Below are 12,362 nucleotides of genomic sequence, written 5' to 3' on the forward strand. Positions count from 1 at the left end.
AACAACCACGCTAAACTACTTTCTCCGGCACCAATAATTACAGACAACCGCGTTGATTCATATCAAGCTAAGCCTTAACTCTTAAAAAAAAAGACATGGTGAAGAGGAAGCAAGATTTGGGGGCGGGTGGGGAAATCCGGAATGATAAAGTTCAGGCGTGTTTACCCCTCGCCTCTGTGCTGGCATAAGACGGATGCTGTTTCATTTTAGTTTTCCTACACGAGAGGCCTGTTCAACGCTGGACTAATCCCTACCGTTTGCTCCCCCATAGGCAAACGCCCCAAACTCTTTAAAACAATTATCGGGAGGACATGATACAATGGAGAGGATTTGCAAATGTTTCATAACGACTAAGTAAATCTTTTAAAATCGGGTGCTGGCACTTGGCTTAAGAAAACAAATTAGAAAGGATTTAGGAGTCTTGAAATTGATCTTGTACCTTAGAAAGTCTGGATTATACTTAGTGATTTTTGTGTTCCAGTCCACTCCGATACTAAACAATTTCCCCAGCCAATCCGCTCCCCACACATGCACGCTCTTGTCTCCATCAGTGATAGAAATACAATAAATAATGTCTGCATGTTATATATGAAGATACTGACTCAGTGTCGACGACACGATGGTCCATTTATGAATCCTTACGGTGCGATTACATGTATACGTGAAGTCTGCCGTCACGATGGGAGACTCAAACCATCCTGGCTTTATAAGAATTCGACAAGTATCGTTAGAAAATTTGAAATTTGAGTGAGTTGGCCTCAGTTACGAGGATGTTGAATTCTCATGCAGTTTCCTTAAAAGTGAGTTTAATTCTATGACGACCAGTAACTGAATGTCCATGAAAATACTAAAGGGATTTTTTGAATAGCTGGTAAAGAAGGAGCTTGTGACTGAGGTACGTGAAGACAGGCGGGTGGAGAGAAAAACAGTGGAAAATAATATATCCTGGTTCCTTCACACGACTTAAAAGTATCACAAACAAAAGTAATTATTAAATCACTTGCAGTGCGAAGTTCTGTATAACAGGAGGTAATAAATTATTAATGTAGCGTTGCTTTGCTGCTTCCAGTTATTGGTTTACTAGGAGTAAGTAATGGATAAGATAGGTCATTGTGGGTTTCGCAATCAGGCAGCAATCATTCGTCTAATAATTACACAAAATCTAGTCTTTACAATCACTCTGCTGGGCTTTATTGGGCAGATATATTTAAGTTGCGAGCTTCCTTGGGTTCTGATGATGTTGGACCACATTACCACTTTGTTTACACCCTTCAGGTTACTGTCATCAAATAAAAGAGACCTCCCACTCGTCCCCGAAAAATGATAGCGACTGTACAATCAGTGTGTATCTGAACCGGAAACGCAAGTGTATATTGGTGTAAAGTCTAAATGGTTATGCAAGGGAAATATCTCTCAGAGCGATACAGCTCTCAATCAATCAAATCTTTCTGAGGTCTGCTCCAGCCAGGTTTCTACCTCAAACTTTTGATTATGTATTTACAAAAAAAATCAACATTTATGAGAGAAAACATTTCCCCTGTAAAATTTAAAGCATAAACATGTATAATTGAAAGAATGATTTAAATCGAACGATGACATTTTGAATGGAAGGATCAGGTGGATTCACGGATACAATCCTTTCAATATTTACTGTCCATTACGCATCTTTGCGAAAAACCAAGAGGTCAGGTCACGAAATCATGGCGGATTTGTGGCGGGAAGCGATTGTAAAACATAAGTCCGGTTTCAGAAAGTGGGGATAGACAGAGAGAGAGAGAGAGAGGCTGGTGGGTGAGGGGAAGAGATAGAGGGAGAGAGAGAGAGAGAGATAGGGGGAGAGAGAGAGCGTTACAAGTTGTTTCTGGCCAGTTCTGCTCGGAGTTACCTGGTGGACAGAGGGTCGGAACTCTACCTGACATATTCACCTGCTTTACACGTAACAAGCCTCAATTCTGGTCCAGACCATATCTAAAGTTTGGGAAGCTGCCTCTTTGATGGGCAACAGCGCCCACTGTTTGCCACTAAAGAAAAACACCAAGAACTCGGCTTTTCAAAGTTCTCATCTCCTCTCGCTCGCTCGCTGCATGCCTCGCCTTTAACTTTGCAGAAACTTCAGTGACAGAATCCGTCCAGCATTCACCACCCCCTCCCTTCGCCTTCGCGTTGCCTTGCGAGAGCCGGTTGCCAGGAAGCGAGCAAGCCCTCGGATGCTGGGGTTGTGTCCAAAAGGGGGGAAAGAGAGCGAAAGGGAGAGAAAGAGAGAGTGAGAGCGACAAAGAGAAAAACAGACAGACAGAGGGAGAGAGATGCCAGTCCTATTCCGGTAGCTGATACGAGATGAGATTCAACAACGTGCGTTCAGCGTTGGGACGGAGAGAAAAAGAACGATCGGTTTAAATAGGTTTGTGTACGGGACCCCGACACCGACAAGACACATAAAGTAATACAAAATGGCAGAGAAGGGAAAGTGACAGAGAAATGGGATGTTACACCTACTTGTGGCCAGTTTGCGAGCCCTCCCTTTGGATCTCATGGTGTCCGATGCTGATGGGATTCTCAAATTCTTGGAGGTCTTTCTCTCTCTGTCTTTCACTCCCTCTCTCTCTCTCTCTCTCTCTCTCTCTGTCTTTCACTCTCTCTCTCCCTCTCCCTTTCTCAATCCGGACTCGCTATCTCTCCCGCATTGTCAGTTTGGACACCTTCGCACATGCGCACTGCCTTGCTGCCGCGTTGCCAAAAAGTTTGGAGCGATTGATCACTTTAAGCGAGATTGTGTCAGAATGTGTCCAAAAAAAAAGTGGATTGTAACCTCCGGCACCCGACACTTTTTTTTTTAGCGGCGTGAGGCTGGCTCCCCCGTCCGCGACCATGCCACTGACAAACCACAGCAATTATATTAATAATCATTCAGTGGTGATACCGACCGCTACTGTCTATTGGGCGACTGAATAACATACATTCCGGTAAACGGACTGTTCAAATTGAGCCGCATCGCTGTGATGTACCGATTCTCTCCCCTAAACGTGCTGCATTCGATTGTGCGCTGTCTTTTCCATTTTCAAGTTGTAGGCATCAAAGAGAATTTAAGATTTCGCCCATAAATGAATCAAATCGTGGGGGAAATGTTTTTTAATAAGATATCATGTTCTGCGACGATTTAGGATACATTTTGCCATCTCAACCCCAGGTCACTGTGCACATCCCCTGTGAGCGAGTTTCCCTCGGCTCAGAGGGCGAAACACCGATCGACTGAATCCGAACATTGCATGTGCTTCGAGGTAGAAGCTTCGACAGAAATGATGGAATTTTAAATAGCCCAAAATTAATATGACCATTTCGGTCTCTGGTCCGGCTCGAGAAACAATTTCTACACGGCTCACTGATTTATCAGGATTGATTATTACTGGAGTAGCAATAATAGCCCGGTGTTTCAGCCAGCGGACCGTTTGAACACACACGCTCTCTTTACAAAGGGCGATCGCGCGTCCTTCATCCTCTGCGGTGAAAAGTTTTTTTTTAAGTTCCCTGCCTCTGTTCTTCCGGTGAATTAGGTTCAGCTGAGATGTAACTGTCTTGTGAGTTATGCCCCCTTGACCACTGTTGATATGTATAATATTGATAAATATTTTGAAACAAAGAAATCGAAACTTTCAATTAGCTTGAAACGTTCATGTTCCCAGTACATTAATCTTTCCACTGTGCCTCGACTCAACTCGTAGAATCTCTGCTATTTCGTTAGTAAAGGACTTCAATCAATCTTCGGTTTGTTTATTTTACACTGAGAACAACGTTTGCTGTCAGCCTAATACGGTTTAATGTGATACGACCGTCTCTTTCAATGCCCCATGCACACAAGTACCCGAGGCGGATTGTGATCACAGAACAGAAAAGGCCAGTCTCTCGCAGGTAATGTCTGGTTTGCAGAGCAGTGGCGTTGTAATGTGTAGCCCTGCCCTGGCAGCCCACACGAGTCTGTGTTACAGCGAGAGAAGAAATTCCATCTGCAATCGCTTCTCTTGAAAATGAATCTGAATATGACATCTCAACATCTGAAACCAGTCTTTAAGAAAGAGATCTGCAACAAATCCTTCGTCACCATTTTGCCATCCTTCAAATCTTTGGGAAAGTCACACAAATATCGAAAGAGAGAGAGAGAGAATTAAATACGTAATTAATAATACCGTTGAAGAAAGATAACTCCTATTTTACATCCATACAATTTACAAATATCGGCACCGCTTTCCATCGGGTTCTACTGGAGATTCCGCGTCACTGCCATGAATTTGGGGACGTTTTTGGCTGAGCTTGTGGTTAGGTTGCGAAATACAATCACATTTCATTCGCAAAAAGCTTTTTTTTTAAATGCCGAAAAGAAGAGACACAAAACCAAACCCGTACAAGTTGCAGCATCGCAACTGCGAGCCACAAACCAGGTTTCGTTTATTGGGATGGACTTTACACACCACATAATCGTCGTGACCACGAAGTGTCCACATCATTTACCATGGCTATCAGGAATAATAGATATTCAGGACGAAATTATATTCATTCCGTATTACCAGGTCGCGAATGAAAGACCCATTTTAAATAATTAGTTGGAAAGATAGATATAGGCTCTGGGAATGGTTAAACGTGTTCTTAAAATTAGACATTTGGACGCTGTTCAATGGCACTCTACCGGGGCGAACGCACCGTGTTAGGGGGGACCTGCTCTGTCCAATGATCCCTTGTATCGAATTGTTAGAGGTACAATACTGAGGGGACCAATAATAGGAACTGTCCAATGATCCTCGGTGAGGATCAAACGCTGATACTAATTGTAAATTTCTTCATTGCCATTAGTGGGTCCATTTGTTTTTGTTAAGGTTTATTGCCGACATAAATGGTGCATTCGCCGAGGTGGACGGTACCCTCAATCATCTTGCGGTCGTTGATCTACCAATATTGTAATTTTTAACCATAGGTATCTCTCGTTAACATTGCCTCCAATAAGCCCGGCGGAGTTTGGACACATGTTGTGGTCCCCTTCGCATACCTTTCTTCATTTTTGAGGGGTTCCCCATTTGTGTCTGGCTCGTTGCCTGCCATTGGTTCCTGCGCAAATTACACTGGCATGCAATTCCTGCAAACGTGGACGAAGATTTCCACTCCGAAACCTGGTCCTCAAATCGTGTACACAACTCCCCCCCCCCCCCCCCCCCCTCCCCGCGCCAACACGCACACACACAAAACGCAGCAGCGAAAGTTGGGCGCGACAGAACGAGTTTTCATACAGTTAAAATATAGTTTGAGCAACGTTCGTGTTTTTTTCTTCTCGCTTCCACATATTGTCGAACAATTAAGTGTTTGTTGGACGAGTTATGGGTAGTTACTCTCTGCCATTGTCCCTGTTCACTGAACTTTACAATTGAATTCCAGCAGAACGAGCCACAATAGAAAAATCAAGATTCCCTTTAACTACCAGTAGATTAATTTAATCGCTGTAATGCAATTATATACTGTTTATTCAGGGATTGATTTAAAGCGAGCTGTTTAAAAATTAAACTCGTGATTGAACCAGCGAATAGAGATGAACCAACACCTTTCATTTAAGCGCAGGGGCCGAAGCTTCCAGGCCAGGCTCAATTAGTCTAAATGGAAACTGTTTCCCCTCCATTGCCATAACTCACGGTTCTTAATAACACTTTAAAAAATACACTTATTATACGCCGACCTCGGTGGCATTAAGCGACAGAACCAGAAAGTAGCAGAGAGATATGTACAGCCCCTTGGGCTGTAATCATTAGGAATTAATTGGGTTCAGGGCCTTGGGTAGTCGGGCTAAATTAATAGCTTGTCCGGCGGTTCAAATCCAAATCCTGTCCAAGGGAGAACATGCAGAGTGAGACCCTGGAGACACCGAGTTTGCAGGCAGCCGGCTGTTTCACTCTGCCCGTTTTAAAAGCTGAAAATCTGGACCGAACTAGGATTGGAACAGGGTTCTGTGGAGCGACCTGAACAAATTAAGCCTCTGGTTTCTTATGTGGAGGGAGGGGGGGGGGGGGGGGCTTTTTAATTATTTATTTCTACGTTCTCTGGGCTGGGAGAATGAGAGAAAGGGTAAGGGTAGGGGTGCCTTGAACACGTCGAGCTGTCGTGGATGGAGTAAAAGTGAAAAGGAAGCCTCGGGCGAAAGGAAATTACTGCAAGCCCGCGTGACCTTTGAAAGAGGTAATCAATCAAGTGATCAAGAGGGATATTTATCATTGTTCTGTAGGGCGAGTGTGCGAATGCACGCAAGGCGACTTCCCCAGAATAGCACAACTTCGGGATCGGCATACATGCGGATTACCCTGCAAAAAAAATCAACCAAATCTGCATTTGACAAATTCACATCAAACATCAAGCGCTTTGCGTGCTTGTCTGAGGGAAGGATTAGAAAAGAAAGAGGAAAAGGGGAGGCGAACATGCGGGAGGTGGACAGGCTGGATGGGAGGTGGGGTCTGGGTGTGGTGGGAGGGGGTGACTGTGTTGGGGTGGAGCCTGTTCCTTCTCCCTCTTCTGAGATAAGCCTTTTCTTCTCTTTGACATGGATTTAAACCCGCCCAAAAAGTGCTGCTCATTAATGGAAAGGCCCAATGGGGGGAAAATAGATCAATGCGTGTTCAATGACATAAAAACAAGGACGGGTCATGTGAATAGAAAAATCCACATCACGATGTTTTTTTTGGTTGAGATGCATTGGTGTAAATCAGGGAGAGCTTTGAATCTAACAAACATTGGCTTGTTTGTTCATTCTGAGGTTGTAAGTGTCGTTGGCATTTTCAACCCACTAACAAAAAACACTTCTTCCCACACTGTCTCCTGTAAGGATTCTATCCCTTTCTCACAATTTCTCTGTCTCTGCCATCCATTCCAGGTAATCTGAGATGTCCTCCTCCTTCTTCCTGCTACTGCCATCAAGACAACTTCTGCCAGTGCTCATCTGCATCTCCTCTCTTTCCCGTACATCTACCCTGGCTCTCCCCCATCCTGAGATGCAATGAGGACAGTGTTTCCCCTCATCCTCACCCACCACCCCAGCAGCCTCTGTCTCCAATATATAATTCTCCACAATTTCCAACATCTACAAGCAGGAACCCACCACCAGACACATTTTCCCCTTCCCTCTCTACTGTCAATCGGGACCATTCCCTCTTGTGGCCCTCTTGACAATTCATCTATGCCCACCAATCATCCCATTGCTACCTACCCCTATGACCGCAAGCAGCGCTATGCTTCCAGTTACACCTCCTCACCCAATACTATTCAGGTCCCCAAACAGTCCCTCCAAGTGAAGAAACACTTCAACTGTGCATCTGTGGGGGCCATTTATTGCACCCGATGCTCTGATATGGCCTCCTCTACATCAAGGAGACTGGGTGTTTGCTTTCATGAGCACTTTTGCTCTGTCCACTTCAACAGCAAGGACCTCCCAGTGGCCAACCACTTCAATTCCACACACCATTGCCACATTGACATGTCTGTTCATGGTCTTGTACTGCCGAGCAGAGGCCACCCACGAATTGGAGAATAAGCTGCAGTCTTTAACTAGACAGCATCAATATCAACCTCTTATTTACATTAACCCTTTCCCTTGTTCTCTCACACTCTCTTTCCCTCAACCTTGTTTCCCTTTCTTCAGCTTCCCACCTCCTTTTATCACAGACCTAGCATTCTGCCCTCTCCCCATCCCTTCTCAGCTTCTTTCCCTTCTATCCTCCCACCTGTATTCACCTATTTACCTGTTAGCCTGTGTTCCAACTCCTTCTACCCGTTCCACCTTTTTATTGTGCCTGACCTGTCTAATCTTCACCAGTCCTGCTCGGGCCCAAATCTTTGACTACTGCTTGCCCTCTATGGATCCTGTATAACCTGTTGAGGTTCTCCAGCATTTTTGTGTACCTGACATTTAATACCTGCCTCAATTGGTTTTGTGAAGATGGTATAACATTACTTTCTAGTACTGCCTTTTAATGGGTGTACTTTCACAGCACCGTCGGGTAAGGAGAACCATGATTTTGGCCATCCCTAAAGAGACACACAGCCCTTTTCCAAGACAAGAGTGGTGTGCAACATTGTGGGGAACCTGTACGCGATGATACTGCCAAATGCCCGTCCTTTTACCAACCCATGTCGAGTGGAGAAATGGTAGATGGAGTTCAGTCATGACAAGGATGAAGTGTTGCCTGTTTGGAGGTCGAGTGCAAGAGAAAATAGCATCACTGTACATCAATGCTCCTGAGGATCCCACTGTCCATCCAAATACCAAGATCCTCAGGAACACTGATATACAATGGAATGAGCAAATCCATAAACTCCCATCTTCTATGTTCAGATGCTGGGAAATGTTTCCGAAATAATGAGTTAAAGTTACAGGTCTGCTTTTTAGCTGCAATACTTGCAAGGTCTTGTCAACCCAAATATCTCAGCAACAGTAAACCCTTAGTTTAAGGACGTTACCAGATGTGAGTGTGGCTCCTTGGTTACTTAATAACTTATCAGCCCAAATGTGTTGTTGACCAGTTCTTGCTGAACAGCTTTCAGAAACAATATCATTATCCAAAGAGCAGCAGTTGGAACTGAAAAATGTCAATTCTTTACATCATCAGAGAGTCTCAAAAACTTCTACAGGTGTATTGTGGAGAGCATTCTGGCTGGTTGCATTGCCGCCTGGTTTGGAGGTGCCAAACGTCAGAGGGTTATTAACTCGACCTGCAATATCACTGGCATCGCTCCATCACAGACATCTACAAGAGGGTGTGTCTTAAGGAAGCTGCCTCTATCCTCAAGGACCCCCACCTCTCAGGCTGGCCCCTCTTCACTTTGCTGCCATCAGAAAAAAGGTACAGGAGCCTGAAGACGAGCACTCAACAGCACAAGGACAGCTTCTTTCCCACTGGCATCAGATTCCTGAATGAACAATGAAGCATAGACACTGCCTTACCTTACTTTGTCATTTTTTCTTGCACTATTTTTATTTATTTTGTAAGGTAGTTTATAAAATGTTGGTTTATATTGTGATGCTACTGCAAAACAACAAATTTTATGAAATATTCATAGCAATAAATTCTGATTCTGAGATTATATTTTTAAATTCATGTTCAAGTTTATTGTCGACTATTTCTACATATACAACCAGCATTTTTCTGGGTCACTATGTACACACAAAGACACATAATACACAATGTATGATACATAAAATATAATATGAAATAAATATGTATAAATATTTTGGAATTATTTATTCATTTAATTTATAAGAAACCCAAGATTACAGGATATTGTTGAAGTATTGGTATAAAGCCACTGTCTACACTGGAACATAGAACAGTACAACACTGGAAGAGGGCCTTCAGTCCACATGTCTGTGATGAACATGATGTCCAAATCAATCTAAAATTCTGATGCCTGCACCTGGTAGATATCCCTCCATCTCCTTCATATTCATGTGCCTATCTGGAGCTCCTTTAATATTACTACTGTATCTGCTTCTATCACCACGCCAGGACTTCTCTGCCCTGTACATCTCCCTTAAACTTCCTCATCCTCACCTTAAAAGCATGACCTCTTGTGTCTAAAACTTTTGCTCTTGGAAAAGATTCCAACTGTCCACCCTATCAGTGCCTCATGTGATTTGATACACCTCCATAGGTTGTTTCCACAGCCCTCACTTATACTCATCCTGATTCCTATTTCTATTTATGGTCTCTCCTTGTAGACTTAATTGGTTCCATAGGTCGTGTGATGCTTATTCAATATTGTGAGAAAGTCATGAAGCCAGAACTCATCAGCTGTCTTCAACAGCATTGAAATACCTGCACGTGAAGCCAAGAGAAATGTTGGTAGGTTTTTAATCAAGCATGAGGTTTAAAACATCAAGTAGAGCAGAGGAGTTAGGATATCTTATGTGTGTGTCTTGATTAGATATGCTTTACTGGAAACACTATTTGCAAATGTCCTCTTGGTGAATTTGGAAATATGCAAAATGCAGAACACTGATACACTGTGGGATTGCAGTTTGTAAATTAGACTGTGATAACTGTCTTGATAACTTAAATTTTCAAAAGTCTAGACATGAAGGAAAAGCTGAGACCTGCTGCAGAAATATAGACCTTGGACATCCCTGCAAAGTAAGGCCAGGGGTTCGGAACAGTGTGTCTCCATACCAAGACAGAGTGGATGCAAGGAAAGTGAATAATTGAAAGGACAGCATCATTGTTGGTTTGGAACTGGGTAGAAAGGAATAATCGTTGCAGTTGGAGCCAGAAAGATGTAAAATATAGAAAGGGAGTCAAGCTGTTAGCAAGACAATAGAGAGAATAATTACTGTAGTGTACAATGAATTTATCTTGACCTGGAGAACAAGTGTCACTGGAAAACTAGGGTTTCCACCTGAATATATTTGGAATCTATGGATTATTTATTGTCAAGGGGGACAGGAACAAAAGGAAGAAGCGTATTCACAGTGGAGGGGTGGGAGGACAACTTGAAATTGGGTGAGACAAGAATGTCAACAGAAGGTTCCAACTCTTGGCTTTACATGAAGAAATTCTCTCTGACAAATTACAAAAAATACAAACTTCACTGTCCAGGGATTGAAGAAAGTAATATCTTATTACAATGAAAGTGAGACCAAACATTTACATGTGTATTTCATAACCCCAGGCCAAAACAGAGAGTTGCACCATCGATGAGATGGATCTCATGTTTTTTGACAGTTGTAGTGTTGTGCAGCCCCTAATTAAATCTTTACATTGAAAATAATGTGAAATATAAACATGAGAATTAGATGGATATTTATCAGAAAAAGTGTAAAAAGAAAAGTCCTGGTGTGGAGACTGGAACCAAAGTAAAGAATGGTGAGTTGGTTAAGATGCAATAACTGAAGTGGACATTGGGGAATCTTTCCTGGATGCAACACACTAATGGCATCTTGAAGGAAGCACCTTGGCGCCTCTACTTCCTCAGGAGTCTGCTGAGGTTTGGCATGACATCTGAAACCCAGGCAATTTTCCACAGATGTATGGTGGAAAGTGTGCTGACCAGCCGCATCATGGTCTGGTATAGGGACACCAATAAACCCAAGAGTAAAGCCCTGCAAAAGGTAGTGGACACAACCCTCCCCACCATCAAGAACATCTACAGGGAACACCAATCATCAAGGAACCACATCATCCAGCACATGATCTGATCTCGTTGTCACCATGGTCTAGGTGCCACAAGACTCACACCACCAGGTTCAGGAACAGATGCTACCCCTCCACCATCAGACTCCTCAACAATCAGGGAGTCTTTATGGACTCTTACTTTTGCACTTTATTGTTTTTTTTCTCAGCATGGCAGCCAGTTTGTTTACATGTCTACACTGAGTATAGGTTTTTACCAATACGTGGTAATTCTGCCTCGACCACAGGAAAAAGAATCTCAGGGTTGTATGTGATACACTCTGACAATAAATCTGAAATCTACTGATCTGTCATTGTTCCTACACTTGTCCCCTCCAGATGACACCAATTCCTGCAGGGGATGCGATTCCACAAAGTCAGTCGAGTCTTCAGATCACCACTCACGATGGTTGAGGGGAATTTTGCAGAAATTGATCCTTAGCCACACCCTTCGCGATCTCCCGGTAGTGACAGGGAGAGGGGAAGCTGAATGGAACATCAATCCGTTCTGTGAACCGGCAGAACTGCTTTCAATTATGGCTTATTGTCCAGCGCAGGAAATGAATGACCTCTGTCTGCATGGGCTGAAACCTGCTTTCATCCGGCGGCCACGGTAGGGAAATCACCGAATGAACAATGAAAGGCACTTTCCCCTTGTCCGAGAGGCAGAGACGCCAACATTTCTGCACTTTCCCGACTCAAACACCCACACAAGTTATTTTACACTGGTATATTTTTCTTCTTAATGATTGAAAATGTAGACGAATCTAAGGCCAGTACATAACATCCTCAGCCTGGCTTGGAAATAGATCCTTCATCGCGAACTACTCTCTCTGAACCATATTCAATAACACGGTAAGGTCAGCATCGGCGCGGTCAACTCCACCTGTTGGAGATGAGCGATAAACAGCTGCCTTTCCAGTGAGCCCACGGCCGTTCCAAACAAGTTGGTCAGCGATCTTCCACTTTCATGATGGTTTCAGCTTTAAACCAAGAGGTCGAGAAACCCTGCAGATGTTGCAAATTTGAAATAAAACAAAACCAGAAACACGCCAGGTCAGGCAGCAACTGCAAAAAGAGTCGCAGAATTAACATTTCAGGTCGTCAAATCCCTTGAGTGTTTATGAATCTTGTTGGAAAATAAATGCGGTTAACATTCGCAACGAGGAACCTACC

General features: G+C 43.5%; 1 long non-coding RNA gene across 2 annotated transcripts in view; it reads right to left on the bottom strand.

Moving 5' to 3' along the window:
- Window positions 1–4,038: 4,038 nt before the first annotated feature.
- Window positions 4,039–12,362, bottom strand: part of LOC138742618 (uncharacterized) — a 31,970-nt gene continuing 23,646 nt past the window's right edge. Inside the window, exon 3 of one of the 2 annotated variants that reach the window (XR_011344284.1) lies at window positions 4,039–4,116. This is a non-coding gene — a long non-coding RNA (uncharacterized lncRNA). Of the gene's footprint in view, window positions 4,117–8,650; window positions 8,932–12,362 lie in introns of those variants that run through there. The other variant, XR_011344282.1, reaches the window with a different exon arrangement.

This window comes from Narcine bancroftii, chromosome 9 (genome assembly GCF_036971445.1).
Source record: "Narcine bancroftii isolate sNarBan1 chromosome 9, sNarBan1.hap1, whole genome shotgun sequence".
NCBI classification, from domain to species: domain Eukaryota; kingdom Metazoa; phylum Chordata; class Chondrichthyes; order Torpediniformes; family Narcinidae; genus Narcine; species Narcine bancroftii.